The sequence below is a fragment of the Macrobrachium nipponense genome, chromosome 28, assembly GCF_015104395.2.
Source record: "Macrobrachium nipponense isolate FS-2020 chromosome 28, ASM1510439v2, whole genome shotgun sequence".
Classification (NCBI taxonomy): domain Eukaryota; kingdom Metazoa; phylum Arthropoda; class Malacostraca; order Decapoda; family Palaemonidae; genus Macrobrachium; species Macrobrachium nipponense.
Window position 1 is genome coordinate 43,300,377 of NC_087217.1, and position 14,784 is coordinate 43,315,160.

General features: G+C 35.4%; 1 protein-coding gene across 1 annotated transcript in view; it reads left to right on the forward strand.

The window, feature by feature from the left end:
* Positions 1 to 10,007: 10,007 nt before the first annotated feature.
* Positions 10,008 to 14,784, forward strand: part of LOC135201692 (methionine-R-sulfoxide reductase B1-like) — a 111,967-nt gene continuing 107,190 nt past the window's right edge. The window contains exon 1 of the mRNA XM_064230841.1: positions 10,008 to 10,382. The gene's annotated coding sequence lies outside the window, so the exon portion shown is untranslated. The remainder of the gene's footprint in view (positions 10,383 to 14,784) is intronic.

Below are 14,784 nucleotides of genomic sequence, written 5' to 3' on the forward strand. Positions count from 1 at the left end.
GTTCTTGTAGAAAACACAAGGTATAAAAATAGTATATTCTTCTGAAGTTTTACATGATGAAGATCAGGTATGATCGTACAAGTCTTCTATGACGATAGCTTGATCGCTTCTGCCAATGATGATGGCTAATCCTATTCCTCTACATGATAAAGCTTAGGTAAAGAGGTACAGGTCTTCTAATGACGATAGCTAACTCTGTTCTGCCTGTCTACCATCTCTGTTACAAGTTATGAAGGAACAGACAGTTTTCGAAACATTGATGCAACATACTATCAGATGACATAGTTTCATACGAACACACAATCAAAATGAGACACGCTACAGATCACGTAGGCCGTTTGAATAATAGGTCGGGGTAGTTGTCTCAAGCAGGGAGCTTGGACTAATGTTTATAAACAATTGAATGACTACAGGTGACGGCATGTTATCTTAGCTTACATACTTATTGTATACGTCATCTTTAGCGTCTCTAGTCTGATCACATTCCTGCAAGCAATCTGGTTGACCTCTTTAGTTTTAGATCTTTTATATATGGACTAACATTCCATATTTTATTATGTAAACACTTACATTAGCTCGGTCAGCTACCAAAAACCAACTACTGAATATTACTCAAACTTGACTTGCATTTGACTTATAGGAGTGTGATAGACACTATGTGAATATATATATATATAAGTAAATAAAAAAATTCATTGTGTACATGAATTGATTCAAGTAATAAAATATAAAAACAATGATATTGGTAAATAATAGTGATCACGGACCATATAATGATACAGTTTTTTTCACCTCATCTCTTTAAGATACTTATCTACAGAAAATACTAATGTACTCTGATAATTGCATAGAATGAAGATTAACATGATAAAAATCATATTTTAACTGATAAAAAATTTCATATATGAAATGATAAAATTATTAATGTTTATGCTGATTGATTCGTTGCTTTTTATGCTAACTATTATATATCTGCGGATATTGTTAAGGTAAAAGGTAACTGATTGATTATAGGCTACCTGATTTGTTCATACATATGTATATGGATTCATATAATTATGATTAATATATGTGCACTTTAAATAGATTCCTACTGCGTACACGCAAAGATATATTTAGATTCTGTTATTTATGATCATCTATATAAGAGATTCCTATTGCGTACACGCAAAGATATATTTAGATTCTGTTATTTATGATCATCTATATAAGAGATTCCTATTGCGTACACGCAAAGATATATTTAGATTCTGTTATTTATGATCATTTATATATATAGGATACATGACCGAGGTTATACTACTTCACATTTAACTAGCTTTCGAACCACTTTTCGTCCATTACACAGTTCCAGACAACCACCTATAGCCAATTGAAACGGCCTTTTTCAATGGTTAAAACAAGGGGAAAATTTGCCTGGGCGGGTCCAACGTTCCATTTTGCGCTCATACTTATTCTCTGCATCCTAAGCTACACGATTACGTTCGCGATGAATAAAAAAAACATCCCCAGCACGAGTCCTTCGCCAGCAAAGTAGAGTTGAATATCCTTCGGGTCGTAATTGTCGGAAGTATGTCCCTTTATGTAGTCGATTCCGACAGCCGCCGGAGCGTTCCGCATGAAAACGAGATTAACGACGAGATACGGTGTCGGTCGAAGAAGTCCATGAAATTCCTTTCACATTGTAGGCGGTTGTTACTTGACTGTAGTCGTCCGCTGCGACGAACGATTTTTTGAAGTTGCTATGTGAAACTCTCGTACTGCAGGATACTGTAACCGGTTCCATTAATCAGCCTGCAAGTGAAATTATACTTGTCACAAGGGCAAAGTAAATTCAGACGACATCCAAAGACAGGGGAGGGGAGAGAGCCATTTAGACCAGACTTAACCCACATGAATTCACTGATATTTTGGAATTCAAAAGAGTCCGCTGTACAAACTTTTTTATCCATGGCATTAACAAGGAGTGAACCTATCCAGGTCTATGATGACTTGTAAAAAATATCCAGAATTATAAAAATAAATAGATATCATTACGAATCTCAAAGAAAATTCAATATTACTGGTAGGTAAGTTACTAGACAAAGAAGTGGAAAATGGAGCTATTTGTAAGATTGCCAGGCAGCATAAGAGTCAAAGAGAATATTAATCATGATTCTATGTGCCCTAACAAAAGTTTCATATTCAATTTCTCGTGCGCTCCTCTGAGGTTAATTTTTTTTAAAAACTTTATTAATAGGTAGGAGATGCAACGAAAAAAAACCCACTATGTAACTAATTTCTAAATAAAACTTTGGGTTTTCCAAGAAAATGTGACATTTTCCCATGAATGTTTTACTTGAATTGTAATAGGCTAATGTTGCAAGTAAATATTTCAGATTCATATCGTGATACTTCCAAATGTCTATGAGGTTCAGAAAAAAAATTAATTCATTTTGTTGGTTGTTATAGAAATTCTATTTGCTTATATTGTTCATTAATTTTAAAATGATTACAAGTCCTTAACTAATTGCATTACACACACGGATAAGAATATGTTATGTGGCCAGTCATGTGACTATGAACCACATGTGAAGTTCATGAACTAAAGCATTCCTTTCTCCAGTCAATCTGCTTTTGCAAGCAGAGACGACACACAGATGAAGCCTGTGTAAGCAGATTATTGAGGTTAAAAGGAACAAATGCTATACGGCAATGATGACGTCGTCACTTGGCAGGAGATTGCTCTCAGCCAGCTAAGAGTTTACGTTACTTGCTGTAAGAGATACGACTTTAGTATTTTTTTTTTTTTTTTTTCAAATGATATTTTAGTGTTTTAATTCTCCACCCGCATGAGAAGAATGTCTGAAATAAAAAAAAAACAACAGTACCAAAATTGAACAATATATTAGTTTCATGTTGGCATTATGTAAAATAAATATTCCTTATTCAAACTATATGAAAAAGGTTTCCATACAAATTATATATATTATTAGCCCTGTATAAGATTCATATAGGATTATTCCATAGATAACATTTTCACTTCTAGACTTCCTGACTTTAAAATCTCTTTTATTTTATTTTATTTATTTATTTATTATTAGTTTAGTTTATTTATTTATTTATTTAATTTTTTTTTTCATTGACCTTACGAATATAAATCACCGGGACAGACAATATGTCAGTAGGTTTTTGGATATGTGTTTGAACTTTTAGCTTATTTGTCATTACTAAAGCGTTAAGTTAGAGTTCAAATCTTTAGCAGATATATTAGATATTTAATTAACCTATGGTTACGTTTTGCTTATTGATTTTATCGTGATTCCTTTTTATTATAATTTGTAACCCTTCCGACTTCTTACGGAGTGTATTATATTGACTCCACTTGTATCCATATTTATTTTATTTTTTTATATTTATTTATTTATATATTTTTTTTTTATATATTTATTTGATAAATTAATGGTTGGCTTGAATATGTGGAAAAGTGTTCTAGCGGCGTACCGTATAAGGATACTTGCGCATTAATTCTATAGATACAAGATATAACTGATAAAGGTATTTAAAACCGCGAGAACCGCTATAATCCAGTTTGGATCCAATATCACGAGTTGTAACTCGTAAGACATTGACACTTTTTTTTTTTATTTATCTCTTATTCTACCAAACCGATTGACTCTGGGTGATCAAATATATTATTGGTTTTCTTAATGGAAAGGAATTCACACAACGTGTTAAGGAGATTATTATTGATTTACACCACCCGAGTCACAGATTATTATGTGAATTCCATATTTACTGATTTAGCACTCGTAAATATTCCTAACGCACTCAATTGCGGTGTTTGTTTTTAGTGCTATTAATTCTATATAACGTGTCAAGGAACTATTAACACTAAGAAGTGTTTTTCCCTCTGTCAGACTCGTAATTCTGTTAATAATTCTACGTATATTCTTTCAAGGATTGATTTGGCACAGGATAGGCCCTTAAACTGACAGGTGTCTTAGTGTATCCCTTGTTTTCATGACACGTGTTACAATTAGTTATGTGCTTTTTATATCTGTAAGCATTGTAGGCCAGTAAAATAGTGATTTGCTTTCGTGGACATAGTATGAGAACCCTGGATGACGGAATGCAACCAGTTTATGACGATTGGTATGAAAGAGATTATATTTACTACTGGTCGTTAGTCATCTGCTGTGTTCTTCGGGTTTTCCTCGTCACAGACCTACATATAATATTCATTTGATTACATTATTCTGAATACACATACTTTAAATGTACTTTTGCTTTAGGGTTTCTGCTCAAAAGTGTGTATTGTTTTTGCTTAGCCACTGACCCTGTTTCCGTTTCGAAGTGTTTATTTGTTTGGTGTTTATTGCTTGCTGACTCTGTTTCGTTTTCGAAGTGTTTATTGGTTTGTTTGTTATGTCTGTTGACTCTTGATTTGTTCAGTTGTACAACAGTTCTGCGCTCCAACCCAGATATCAATGCTCGCGATCTCTTGGGTTTAAGGAATTTTCTTGTTTTAGATACGGTTTACAATAGGTACGGATGTTTCTATATTTTTTAGTCTAATTAATGGTTCTTTGCGGTATGGTGCTTCTTCGTAAGATCTGTTAAAGGAGCTGTCATGATTGAAGAGTTACATATTTGCATACGATTGTAATACCCACTACAGCGCAAAAGTGCTGTATCCCCCTTTTTTTACGTTAATAGGTACCGGAAAGTTATGAATAGCCGACACCTTACATAGATTACTTTAAGGACCTTGACAAGACACATAAAACCTAGATAAACATGTTCGGTTTTGAAAAAACTCACATTTAGATATTTTACTCTGAGATTATTTGTCTTTGTCTCTGTAGCACTAGCTCTACTTTATGTGAAGTACTTCTAAGGTATTAGAAAAGATTACAAGATCATCCATATAGGCATGTAGGTTATCCCCCTAAAAGTCAAAAAAACCAAACTATATTGTAATTTGGGGGCGCAACGTAAGCCGGAGGCATGCGTAAAAATTGATAATGTCCCCTGGGTGTGCTGAAAACGGTGTATGAGGTACAATCACTTAGGTAATGGTATCAGGTAAAAGCATTTAAGTAAGTCCAAGTTGGTGAAAAAAAAATTTATTCTAACCTAACAGAGATAAGATGTCGTCGGTACATCGCACTGGAAACTATCGGAAGTCGTTTCCTTGTTTAAGCGACAGTAATCTGCGCAGATACGCCAAGTCCGATCTTTTATGGCATGACGTTTTTGAGGGAAAAAACTATATGGGCTTATTTGATTCCTAATGGCTCCTATTACTAACATTTTTCAACTTCGTCATTTATCTCTATTTTAAAATTTCATTGAGAATCTATACGAATGTACGTAAATAGCTTTATGTTTGTCCTTAGACCGTGTTTTTGTGTTAAATTACATCCGTTTTTTTTTTTCCATAGATCACTCGCAATGGAGAAACTTCCTGGTATTCAGGTAAAAAATAAAAAAAAAAAAAAAATTCTGCTGAATCACCTCTGCTTGAATGACTTTACGGATATTACTTTAGATAGATTATCAGAGAGATTCATCCACGACTGGTTGGGCGTGATAAAAATTAGCAACAATAAAAAAATGCGATATTTATAACTTCCGTATCCACGATATGTATACTTTTAGGGCTTTGTTCGCGGAAATCGTTATATTTCAGAGTGTCGGGAAGGATTAAAATTTCATTTCCCAGCAAGTCTTTTTTACACGCACTAAGACATTCGAGGGAGCATGTTTCTCGAAATTTTGCGTGCAAAGTACGACTGCGGTTGTGGGAGAATTCTGTTGGGTCATTTGAACAATGTTACGATTTATGAGACAAATGTATAGTTCCTTTATATAAGTTATTATTTGATTAACTGTCTCATTTTTGTTCAAACGGATTTTACTATGTTTGAAGGTTTATAGGATTTTCCTTTGATAAACACGCCTTATTTTTGCAGGATGTAAGATAATATTTTGTATACCCCTAGATGGATCTTACAATTACACTACATACAGATCAATGTTTTTTATAACTATAGAGGTATCTGTAAGCGCTCGCTTATCCGGACTTCTCATTAGGAAGTTCGAACAACAGACGGTGAGTCCGTAAATACAAGATATTGCGTGTACTAAAGAATAAACAAGATATTCTAATTTTTACGGCGCGTACAGTCGCGGGCTTAATCCACCAGTATTTATTATAACTTAATGTATTAAAATAAACGAAAACCTGCTCTGATTACTTTATACGGTCGTGTGTTTTTCATAGGAAAAATCCTTTTTAATTCAAAAAAGATATTGGTATGAACCAACATCGCTTTTCCCCACTCTGCTAGAGTCGCTTATTGTGTGGAGTTTGCTTTGCTTTGAAAACTTCGGCAGATCTGACTAACCTTGACCGCTTGACTAGGTGACACAGTCACCGAGTTTGCTTGTTTGATTCTGAACGGGCTACTGTTTCTATTTCTTTTGTATAATTAGGATCCTTCTCTTTATTACCATCGGCAACGTATTGTGTGCTTTTAGCATTATGTTGCTGGTTACGTATAAAGCAATGAATGACGAACTATTAGGAACTGAGCGATTACTAATTAAGACGAGTTATCTCTACTGCATTCAATCTTAACTGTTTGTACTTCATTCTTTGCTAAAATTTGAAATAGTGAGGGATCCTGGTCAGCGCGTTTAGCCTGATGAAAGTTTTTTACAGACATGTTATCCTTGCAATCCCAGCCATATTTTTAAAGTTGAGTTTGAGTCATTGAGGTTCGATATTTTATATAACTCAAAAACTCAAGGCTAAAACTGCGATCGGGACTTGCAAAGGAGCATTTATTGTCATGACCCGAAATAGTGTTACCTCTAATTTATCTAGATTTGTACGGGTGTTCCACTTGTTTTTGTGTGTTTTTCTAATCACTACGGTGCTTAAAAAACGACCCTATCCATGCATCTGTATAAATACAGACGTCCACTGCGTAAACGCATATTCACTGTTTAATATGATTTGTCACGTAAGGGATTAATAATCACCCAAATGATAAAATTAACATAGTATATGATTATGATATTTTCAGTAGAACTTTCTGGAAACAGACACTCAAAGATAAAAACTCGCAGTAGCGAAATCTCAATGATATAGATAATTTCTGTAAAAAAGTAAGATTAAGAATGTCTCGTAACTTCAGCCACAGGAATAACGAAAATTCGACCTGCAAAGGAAACACTCAAAGTTACTCCAAATGAATAAAAAATTGTACTTAGCTTGCTTTTGTGGGAAGCCACGGTGTTTCCGATAACGACACACGGCCTTGGTCCTCCTCTATTTAGCGGACGACCTGTTTTGGCTTCAGTTTCCCCCCCCGTGCGCGTTGTTTCGATGATTCGAGCCCTTGAAAATCCGATGCTGCAGACGCGTTTCGGTTTGTTTCTTGCAGTGCCGGAAACGCTCACTAACGATGTTTTCTGAATGATTCTAATGAGAGACGAAGCTTTCCGTTGCCGTAGGAAAAGGACACGTCGGTTTTGTTTCTTGAAGTTATTCACTAACGATGATACTAAGTTGCTTGACGAATCTTGTTGTTGTTTTCTGAAGTCGCTCACTAATGATGATACTAGGTTGCTTGAAGAATCTGCTGCTTTCGTCGTCGTTGATTTCTTATTGATACATGATTTATTATTCTGGTTTTTCTTCGTAGGACGTTGTAGAGTTCTTCTGGTCCGCTGGCCACCAATATTAGGGCTGGTGCCTTGTATGATAAGGCGCCCTATGAGGTAATGTTAGACTAGCGATAATCTATACGCTAAGTCGGGTTGGTATTGCACTTCCATCTTCAATGGAGTGTCTGGGGTTTTGTAGATCACTTACGAAGTCGTATTATCTTTACGACGATGTGTTGAACTCATGGTTCGGTGAGGTTCTTGTAGAAAACACAAGGTATAAAAATAGTATATTCTTCTGAAGTTTTACATGATGAAGATCAGGTATGATCGTACAAGTCTTCTATGACGATAGCTTGATCGCTTCTGCCAATGAATGATGGCAATCCTATTCCTCTACATGATAAAGCTAGGTAAAGAGGTACAGGTCTTCTAATGACGATAGCTAACTCTGTTCTGCCTGTCTACCATCTCTGTTACAAGTTATGAAGGAACAGACAGTAGTTCGAACATATGAACATACTATCAGATGACATAGTTTCATACGAACACACAATCAAATGAGACACGCTACAGATCACGTAGGCCGTTTGAATAATAGGTCGGGGTAGTTGTCTCAAGCAGGGAGCTTGGACTAATGTTTATAAACAATTGAATGACTACAGGGTGACGGCATGTTATCTTAGCTTACATACTTATTGTATACGTCATCTTTAGCGTCTCTAGTCTGATCACATTCCTGCAAGCAATCTGGTTGACCTCTTTAGTTTTAGACTTTTATATATATGGACTAACATTCCATATTTTATTATGTAAACACTTACATATGTACAATCTTTATGCAGGTATACATGTTTATACTGATATAAGAGATTGACAGATTAATTTATTCATGTCGCAGAATTAACCTATCCGTGATGTAATTCATTATTAAGTTTGCTTGCCTTTTGTTCACTAATGTCAAGTCAGTTAATGATGGGGAGGATACCAGTAACTTTGTTTATATTTCAGTAAGGAAAATAATAATATTAAGCCTGTATCACACTGTGAATTACTTCTCTTCTTCTTTTGTTCCTGAAGACAGATAATAATAAAACACCGCAAGCGAATCCTTGTGGTGAAAGTTGCCTTTGATTGCTGAACATCAACAATGCCATCGGATAGGTGCCAGATGCCATGAAAGGGATAATTATACCCGCTTAAAAACGTTCGATATCTCGATGATAAGCCGTTTGATATCGGATTTACGAGAAAAAGCCGATAAACGCAGTAATTTGGGAAGATCGTGCGTCGTGATAAGATAGATTTGTGTGTTATATAATACAATCTTCCCCCTAAACAATGGCATCTCCTCAGACATAGTCGTCTGCTTTGCCAGCCGCATGCTACGAGCAGTGTTGCTATTCTAGCGAACGTCGGTCCGATGCCGAGGGAATTTTTGTTAATCTAAAAAGAATATATATAATTTGGTATCGTTTTGGGAGTATTTTTATTTATGTTTAATATATAATCTTATATTATTTCAGTTCTGTTATGCTGGAGTGAAAACTCTGAAAGATTTAATGAGATATTTCACGATTCGTCCGTTTGATACGAACGAGAGGAAGCCGCTGGATAATATCTACATCCCCAGAGATTTCCAAGTGGATATATCCTTGAAATAGCGTTTTAAGATATATATTTTAAAGCAGTGGAGAAATTTGTTATTGTATTCCCATTAATATCAAACGAAAATATCAAAATACCATATCAATATTTGGCGCCATTTTTTTTTTATCAATGGCGGGATCTGGCCCCTTTCCAAGAGAATAAATTTTTAGAAATAATGTTAAGTGAATTTATTTCTTAAACTATGGAAGAGCACTATTGTTGTATTCATAATAAAACCAGCTGAATATATTGAAATATAAACATGTCGAAGTTTGGCGTTTTTTCTTTTTTACCATCGGCGGGATTTCTGGCCGCTTTCCAAGAGAATATATTGTTTGACATAATGTTCAGAGAATATATTTCTTAAATCATCGAAGAAATTATTGTTGCATTCATATGAAAATCAACTGAATATTATTAAACTAACGTATCGAAGCTTGGCGCCTTTTTTTAACAATCGGCGGGATTTCTGGCCGCTTTCCAAGAGAATATATTTTTTGCTATAGTGTAAGAGAATATATTTCGTAGATTATTAAAGACAATTTTTGTTGCATTCATATGAGAACAGATGAATATCATTGAAATAACTTATCGAAGCTTGTCGCCTTTTTTTTTTTTTAACAATCGGCGGGATTTCTGGGCACTTTCCCGCAAGACTCCTAAAATCAAGCAATAAAGAAGTTAGCAACGCTGAGCCGGTCCCAGACCAGTCAGTCATTGGCAGACTGTGATAAGGGTGGGACGTCGACTGCGAGACCGCCGAAGCAACGCCCCTCGCCTACAGTATAAAAGCCGTCTCGAGTGAATTTGGTGATTATTCGTTACGCATTTCGAACTCCTTCAAAAGCATAGGCCTATCGCCGCCGCGCCTTTCGTTAAAAAAAAAGGCTGCGACGCAAATCTCACTTTCCCTGCGCCCACCGGAACCGAATCGAAGAAGTGTCGCAGGCGTGGAATAAAAAAAAAAATATTCGATTTTGATTCTATTTACATAGGCCTATATAATATATTCCTCCTCCTGCCGGAGCCATTGACAACACGTCTAGGCGTCTTTTGGACTCCGTTGTTTAAAGGTAGGCCTATTTGTATGATATATCTTTTTAGATTTGAGGTCTTCAAGGCATATTGTTTGGGGATGTGGCATTTCATGTTATTCTGAAATGGATGTATATTAAATAGGTATGTTCCTAATCTAAGTCGCTACCAGGTAGGCCTATTGAAAGTGACAACTGACATGCTGTTTTAAACAGACTGGGGCCTATTTTGACACAATTTATAAAGACTGTGAGTACATTTAAACACAATTTTTTTAATACACGTAGTATAGGTCCTAGTTTATTTCAACTATGAGGAGGTGCCATTCGACTTGTAAAATTTCAACTAGGGTAGCGTTTGACTTGTAAATCAGCTATGCCTATTGAAAGTGACTCCTGACATCTTATCTAAACAGCCTAGGCCTAATTTGAGACCATTTTCAAATATTTTGAGTAAATTAGACACCCAATTTTTCGAAAAATCAATATTTTTAATATTTGTAATTCAACGTTTACCATTAGACTTGTAAATCAGTTAGGCGTATTGAAAGTGACAACTGACATCGTATTTAAAGACTAGGCCTATTTTGGCACCATTTAAAAACATTTTGAGGATGTTAAACTCAGAAATTTTCGTAAATTCGAGTACAATTTTTAATTTTTTTTTTACAATTGAATGCATACCGGTAAATTTTTAGCTTAGCTAGCTTTTGCCTATTGAAAGTGACAGCTGACATCCTGTGTAAACAAGCTAGCCCTATTTTGATACGATTTTTAAAACTTGTTGGCAAAATTGAGGGCACTTTTACTGTATGTATCAACTGATAACGATAGACATGAACCAGCTAGGCCTATTTGAAGTGACAGTTTACGTCCTAATTAGAAAAAATTGTCAAACATTTTGAGGAGATAAATTAAACATGCAGTTTTAGTACATTTTAGATTACTTTTTGTCATTTTTGGTGCGCAGATGGCGTCCCTTGACGTACCACCTTGGCTGAACAGAGTTTTTCAACATTTTGAGTATAATAAACACCCAATTTTAGTATATTTGAGGAACCTAAGGTTATTTTTGATGTCCAAATAGCGTCCCTTGACGTATCGTATTTGGACAGGATTTTTCAACATTTTTAGTGTAGTAAATATCCAATTTTAGTATATTTAAGGTAACTTAGGATATTTTTGGTGTGGAAATCGCTCCCCTTAACATACAAACACAGACAAACGTCTATAGTGTTAGGCTTAGGCCTAAGGAAGACCCATAGCCTTCTGCAGTCCCCGTCTGCCAACATTTTTTAGACCTTGAAGTAGAATCTCGTGGAAGGTCAAGAAGATTGATTTTTTTTCCCCGAATGGTTTGAGAATTTTTTTTAACCGAATTTCATTTTTCAGTTATGCCAATACCTATTTTGAATATAATGGCGTGTGCCTAGATGTATGATATATATATATATATATATATATATATATATATATATTATATAGTCTTAGGCCTATTAATAACAAATCCACTATACCGTAAGGCTGTAGAGAAGTACCATTTATATATATATAAAATATTCTTTTTATAACTTAGACAAAAATTAGAAAAAAAATGTCCTATATAACCTTGCTATGTGTAAAAAATGTCCCAAATAACCTTGCATTGTTTATTTAGCTACATTTACTAATGGAAAAAGGAAGGTAATTCACTTGTATTATAACTCATAATAATATATGATCATTTTAACAATTTTATTGTGATTCACGTGTCATACTACTTTAGGATTGACCTTGACTGCGAGAAATTATCTTCTGTCATCGCCACGCCATTTCTGTCAACACACACTCACGCCGCCTACGCTCTCTCTCTCTCTCTCTCTCTCTCTCTCTCTCTCTCTCTCTCTCTCTCTCTCTCCAAGCCCGCCGCGCCGTAGCAAATCGATCTTGTTAAAACAGTCTCAGGAAGTAGTCACGTGACTTCGTCTCTCTCTCTCTCTCTCTCCCTCTCTCTGATGGCTTGTCAGATGAAACTCGGCAAGGTCAGGAGGCCTACTATCGTAAGCTACGTGTTTGTCAAGTAAATAGATTTGTGCAATAGGCCTAGATATTCCTCTCTCTCTCTCGTGAGAATGTCATCTTGTGTAAATGAACGTAAATATTCTGTTTTTATTATTGATATGGCGTTTGGTTCAATATAATTTTATTAATATTATTATTGTTATTATTATTATTATACTTGGATCACCATCTGCCTGTTATGATAATAATAATAATAATAATAATAATAATAATAGTATTATTGTTATTATTATTTCTGGCTCACACAACAGCTGTCTGTTATAGTCATTTATTTCGGGAATCCGCTCCCCCTCCCCAATCTCCCACCCACCCCAGCATCACCTCCCAACATATCGCTTTCGACAAAGGGGACTATGGGCTAATGGATATTGGGTTTAGCGTCCATTAATTTCGTCTATATGGCCCCTAACATCTGAGCTTCATAGGCTCCATCAATCACCGTTGTCATTTACAGTGGTTCTTAGTTCGCTGCTCGTCTGCGCTCGATCATATTCCTTGCGACGCGAGTTTAGTTTTTAGTAGGAGGTATTTTGCACTTTTTAAAGGTTCCAATGGAAAAATTGATACATATATAGAGTAGTGGATTCTCTCTTTCTCTCTCTGTACATAATATGTATATATATATATATATATATATATATATATATATATATATATATATATATATGTGTGTGTGTGTGTGTGTGTGTGTGTGTGTGTGTGTGTGTGCTGTAGGTTTAATGAATGGTTAATATATAGAAGGCCTATGATACTGGTTTGGCCTTATGTTTGTTCAGTTATCAACAGACTTATATGCTACTTTCTAGACTGTGTAGTGGTGGGTTGCTACTTTTAAGATTATTGCAGGACTGCTGCTGTTTTAGACCTAGGGCAGGATTGCTACTTTTTTAGATCTAGTGATGGATTGATACTCTTTTTAGACCTAGTAGAGAGGTTGGTTATGTCCAATGTGGAGCCAGTGATAATCCCAGAATACTGTCATCATCTGCATTATTATTGGCTGGGAAATCTGACCGTATTATATAGATGATAATTGGGTTATGGGTGGCGATCTGCTCAGAGAGAGAAGAGAGAGAGAGAAAGGGGGGGGGTGCTGGCTTGGACGTGTCATGCAGACACCATTAGACTCGCCTAGCGTAATTTGTTCTGCTCTATTTCGCGCCAAAAAAATTCGCGCCAAATGTATATATTTATACCAACGGCTCACGACATTAAGGCGAAGTGGGGGTGGGAGGGGGAATGGGGTGTGTTTGTCACCATTGTGATCATGACGGCATCGCGCATAGGCTCAATTGTGACCAGATGTAGTTGAATTGGTGTAGGTAGCTTTGTCATATAGGTCACTTCAATTTTTTTTCTTTTATTGTGCCAGACGCAGCAATTTTCGAGTTAAAAGTCATATGTTTTGGTCAAATTCCTCCTGACGTGTTGTGCAATCGCCAATTTTAACTTTGTTATGGTAGCCATGTTATTATTCCACTATGGGTTTTTGTCCTTTTTATTATTAGGTCATGGGAATTAGCTGACATATTTTTGCCTTCGTTACAGTTTATACTCAATACTTGTTTTGGTGCAGACTGGTGGATTACCTAATACTGATAATCGTAGTATTTCTTAGAAATTTCCGTTGATGCTGTTTTATATATATACTACATACATCAAATGCATACATACACGTAGAATTTTTTTTGTCACAAACACAATGGGATATATTTTTATATCACAAACATTAAGGGTACAAATGCCGTTAGATATGATTCAATTTTTTGAACCTCAGGTGTAACATACTTCGTGTGTTTCTGTGTGTGTTGAGAGAGAGAGAGAGAGAGAGAGAGAGAGAGAGAGAGAGAACCCAGTTATGTAATAACATTTGCGACCACGTAACTCGGAGCAGGTGAAAGTAACAACACGTTTAAGCTGAGAGATTTAACTTGAGTTTGTATCTGTTTGAATTCTTTTAACTCCCTTTCGCTCCCCATTCAATTTTACATTTATATACGTAAATATTTCACAACTGAAGTATTGACAATTAACTTTTATGAGGTTATATTTTTAATTCACTTCATTTTCCAAGGAACTGGGAGTGAGATAAAGTGTAGGTAGCATGTCAGCTGATTATATACATAGAATCAATGAAGTTCTGTAAAAGGCCAGAGGTGTTAGGTACGTGTTTATGTGTAATAGATATTACTTAATGATTTTATCTTATTAGCATACATACTGTATCTGTATCTGAGATGATTGTCTTAAACCTTTAATTGCACCCATTGTTTATGCTTGTTTGGGAAGGTTTCTCATCTTCCAGTTGTGTCGGATTCTAGGTACTAATCCCTTTATAATCCCTATCTGTCAGTTATACGAATCTTCTTGTATTGTTTTT